Raw genomic sequence first — 5,187 nt, 5'->3', positions numbered from 1 at the left:
GCAACCGAGTTTTAGTCAATCAAGTTTAAATAGGCCTCCCATAGTGGGACCGGGGAATGTACGGCCCGAGATGCCTATTAAACTTGTGTGTGTGTGTGTGTTTGGGTGGGGGGAAGTCCTTAGTAAATCCAGATTAGAACTGGTCTGATAAATGCTGAGCTGGGTGTGTGTGAACATGGGTTGATTAACATTTGAAGCACAGATTCCCCATCATGCAGTGCTCCCCTGCTTCTCTGGTCCCAGAATTCACTGCAGTTTATGCTTCAGGCTTTCTGTTCTCCATCTCTCATGTAAATGAATGGTCATCTGGTTCCATCTTGGATGTAAATGAGTCCTAGGGCAGTTGTTTCACTCTTATCACCCTTATCTGGTGAGGGTCTTAGGTGCGTCTCTCACTGCATCTTAATCAGTTTCATTTAGGTAGAGGAGGGGAGGGAGGGGGGGGGTGAGTCCTTGTGAGTCAGACAGACTGCATCCTATGCCAGGGTTGCCCAAGAACACAGAGCTGAGATGTAACACTCCTCCGTGTTGAAGAGGCAGGTAAGTCAGTGGAGTGCGTGCACGACATGGGGGCTTAATCAGCCCTTAATTGAAGTGGTGCTTTTTAAAATCCATTACTTCAATTTAGGGCCCCTGTTACATCCAGTGATTGTCTACATTCAGATATGTACCAGTATAACAGAAGCTGTTTCTTATACTGAGACATATAAGTGTATGGAAAGAGCTGTGTGGATATTCTTATTTCAGTTTAAGATAGGATTAACTCAAGAGCTGGTTGGGATTATTGTGTTTTTCATTCTGCTGCAGGAAAACTCTGAGCAAAAAAGGGAGGAAGTGTTTATTTTCTCACAATAATTTAACTTAAGGATTTTCTGTTTGTTTTATTTCTTTCTTAACAACCTGAATTTCACAAATAACACTTTGATTTCTAGAAACACAATCTTTCTACTTTTTCCCACTATTTCAAACTTTTTAAAGACAATCAACATTTTTTTAAGAAACTTTTCATTTGGTTGAAACTTTTCATTCAGTTATCCCTACTTGTTTCCAGTTTAGGCATGTTGATAAGAACAAATATAAGTTACTCTGAAATAATCCACATTTTACTTAATTTTACCATTTGAAAGAGTGGTATTTATGAAGTGGTTGGCATGGTTTAGCTAAAAAAGGTTAAACTAGATTAGAGTAAGTTTATGCTTAGTATTTTTTCAGGAAAAAAATTCCCCATCCCCCTGACCAAAAAACAAAGACCATAGACATCTTTACTTTTTATACTGTACATTTTAAAGACAGTGGTAGGATTCCCAAAGTATCTTATGAGTGGGCGGGTTTACACAAGATGCTTAACTGCACAGTAGCTTAGTTTAATATGCAGTAAGCACGCACATCTACATATACAGCTAGCACATATGTAGACATGACCCAAGAAGCGAAACTGAGCCAGCCTGAGACTAGCCCCAGGAATCTGGGCTGAGAGCCTTTACTGTCCAAGGCTCAGATACCTCTATGGCAGCCCCTGCCTCAGGCCTTTAAAAGCCTGCAGACATTGTGAGCCCTGGAGCATACCAGCAGCCTGAGGTGACTCCAGGCACTTTGTGCCCCCTGGGCAGGCCACAGGTGAGCCTCACCAGCCTGCCAGCCCCCTAGCACCACTGCCTGGCACTGCAATGCCACACGCCTGTGAGGCCTGTGTCATCCAAGGTCCAGCTGCAGGCAGCTTCTGGCTGCTGGGGCCAGCTCCATCTGCCCAAATCTCACCACCAGCAGCCTGTCCTGAGCCTGCTGGTGCTGTAGGGCATTGCCTCAGCTTCATGGCTGTCAGTCTTAACCCAGTGTCCTATTCTGAGCACTGCAGCTTCCCAGCCCTGGCAGGACAGGGACAGCCATGTGGAGGTCCAGAGAACTGGCACAGGAGCCCCAATTGCAATATCCTCACTGATGCCCAAGCCCACATTCATGCCCACCACATTCATGCCCACCACCTGGAGCCCCACCTGGTCCATGGAGGAGACTGGCAACCTCGTGGCACTGTGGGGCAAAGTGGAGGTGCAGCACCAGTTTGAGCAGGGTGGGCGCTTCAACGCCCATGTCTATGAGGGGTTGTCAGCCCTGATGTGGGAATGTGGGCACAAGGCCAAGGCCTTGTGGGCAAACAGGGCTGCCATCACTGAACAAAATTGTTGGTCAGGGGGATGCCCATAACTCTATACCCCTTATGCAGCAACTGACGGACATCTTAATGCCCTGGGACCCAGGCTGCAGCCATGTTCTGTACAGCAGCACAGGTGGCAAGCCTGAGCTCCTGCTTTGGACTGGCATCTGTGGTGACAATTCACTAGGGGAGAGCCCCTTGGGCCTGCAGCTGCCCATCTCAGTGAGCTCCTCAGCTGCACCCTCCACCAGCAGCTTGGGGAGCCTGAACCAGTGCCTAGTGTGCCAGCTCTGCATTCCCAGCCTTCACCATGAGGCACAGCCAGACATGACCACCAGCAGCCACCAATAGCACCAGATCCTCCATGGGGTGTGGGCCTCCAGCTGACTGCCCACCCACTGTACTCTGACATCTAAGGACACATCCCAGAGCCACATACCATTGCTGACAGCCATGACCATGCAGAGACACCAACCATGCAAGCCCCGGCCATGTGGTGAGGCCCACACTACACACCGAGCCCCTACCCCCACCCCTGTCCCTACTCCTCCCCTGCCCCTGGCCCTGCCCCACCTTCCTGCATGGCCCACTTACACTACCCTGGCCCCATTTCCCCCCCACAGAATGCAGAGAGGTGGTATACAGTGCAAAACTTTATTGAGTAGCCTATGCCTCTTCGGCTAAGTGGGCACATGCCCCTCACACACCAAGAAATGCATCAATGCAAGCAGAAATCTCCTCCTTAGCAGCGGGGGGCAGGGACATGTATAGCACAGCCACAGGTAGCTCTCAAGGCAGTGGTGCACGTTGTGGGGCAGCCCAGGCTTGTCTCCTGCAGTGTCATAGCTCAGGGTCCCATGCCAGGTGCTCAAGGGTGCTGGGTCATCATGGCCATCAGAAGTAGAAGTGCATAGTGGATTGGGCACCCCTCAGTCCTTGCAAACAGCTCCTCACACAGTGCCCAGGGCATGCCCAGTACACTTGGATTGACTGGGGATCCAAATGTCTGAGCACTCTAAGGTAATTAAATCAGAATTGGCTGATCAGTTCTGGTAGTAGCAAAATCATCAACCTCTATTTGTGGCACAATTATATGGTTAGTTTTAAAATGCAGCAGAACACAATATTGCAGTATAGGAAATCAATTAATCTAAGTGACACACCATTACCTTATCCCTAATACTGAGTCCCCGAAAATGCAGCAAGGCAAAGGGCACACAAAACTTTTATATTAGCAGTTTTTAAGGAGGTTGAGCAGGGTGGAATGGCATCTGGCTCGAAAATGTCCATATACAATTGGCTAAACTAATGTTCACAATGAGAGGGGAAGATAGGCTTTCTCCTACCCATCTCCTTTTTAATTCTACACTTTTTTTCCCCCTACTTCATCAACAGAAAACACATCAAGTATAAATGATGGAGAGAAACTCTACTGGGTTGACTGAGTTCATTCTCCTTGGGCTAGACAAACCACAGCTGCAAGGTGGGGTCTTTGCAGTGTTCTTTTTCATCTATGCTTTTACTCTGGTGGGCAATCTTGGAATGATTGAATTAATCAGGACCAGCTCACGCCTTGACACCCCCATGTACTTTTTCCTCAGCAACCTGTCACTGGTTGACTTCTGTTATACCTCCACCAGTGCCCCTCAGACACTGGTCAACTTCACGGCAAGTAAGAAAACAATCTACTTTGCTGGCTGTACTGCCCAATTTTTCTTTATTTGTTTTTTCATTAGCATAGAGGCCTGCCTCTTGGCTGCTATGGCATATGACCGTTTAGTAGCAATAAGCAACCCATTACTTTATACAGCCATTATGCACAACAACTTTTGTAATCAGCTCATATTTGGGTGGCTGTGTGAATGCAGTGGTACAAACTAGCAACATCTTCACCCTCTCCTTCTGCAGGTCTAATGTAATTGACCACTTCTTCTGTGATATTCCTCCTGTCCTAAAACTCTCCTGCTCTTATACAAATACCACTGACATCATGCTTTTTATCTTTACCACTGTGATGGTGATGTGCACTGCTCGCGTCATCTTCATCTCCTATGCATACATCTTCTCTGCCATCTTGCATATTCACTCTGTGGAGGGCAAGCACAAAGCCTTTTCAACCTGTGCTTCCCATCTGACTTCTGTCACTTTGTTGTATGGGACTGTGATCTTCATGTACCTGCGTCCCAACTCTAGCTATGCCCAGCAACAAGACAAATTTGTTTCTGTGTTCTATACTATTGTGATCCCCATGCTGAACCCCTTGATCTACAGTCTAAGGAACAAAGAGGTGAAGGATGCCCTGAGAAAGTATGCAGGCAGAACAAGATGTTCACAAGGAACTTAATGGCAATAAAATACTTTGACTGAATGATATCAATAAATCTGCTGAGAACATTGCTATTTTACTTGGAATGTTCATGGGACTTGATGGGAAAAGGACTAAATGTAATATGAATATATTTAAAATAATGTGTTATTTGAAACTAGAAATTTTGCAGAAGTCATTTGAAGTATATTTTTTAAAACTATCATCAAATCCAACATGAAGTTATCTTTTCATACAGTGTGTAATTAAAGTGTGGAATTCATTGCCACCACAGTTTGTGGAAGCTGACAGTTTAACCAGATTTAAAAAGGGACTTGACAAATTCTTGTCCTTCTTTCAGCAAATTCCTGTCTTCCTTTCAGCATCCACTATCTGCCAGTGTGACATGGACCTATATAATATGCCAAGGGTCATGAGCTCTGGCCCATCAGGACATTGAGCAGAGCACATCAGACAGTACCTACTGCCCCCTGAACAAGTCAAGGGAGCCTGTGGATGCCAAACAGTGAATCTGCCCAGAGATGTGAGCAAAAAAAATGTGCCAGGAATACAGCCCCACACTTGCCCAGGTTGCCCTTGACCAGAGTCTCCTTCCTGGTCTTAGAGATTGCCACCCTGGCCAGGGCCTCGAGGAGTTTGATCAGGAGGTCCCAGAGCTTCATGGGGCCATGGATGGGAAGTTCATAACCAAAAAGGTGTCGGGAAAAGT

At 46.7% G+C, this 5,187-nt stretch overlaps 1 pseudogene; it reads left to right on the top strand.

The window, feature by feature from the left end:
- Positions 1-3,568: 3,568 nt before the first annotated feature.
- On the top strand, positions 3,569-4,496 carry LOC102378170 (annotated as a pseudogene).
- Positions 4,497-5,187: the final 691 nt, after the last annotated feature.

Source organism: Alligator sinensis, unplaced genomic scaffold (genome assembly GCF_000455745.1).
Source record: "Alligator sinensis unplaced genomic scaffold, ASM45574v1 scaffold287_1, whole genome shotgun sequence".
In the NCBI taxonomy this organism is placed as follows: domain Eukaryota; kingdom Metazoa; phylum Chordata; order Crocodylia; family Alligatoridae; genus Alligator; species Alligator sinensis.
This window is presented reverse-complemented; position numbering and strand designations above follow the sequence as displayed.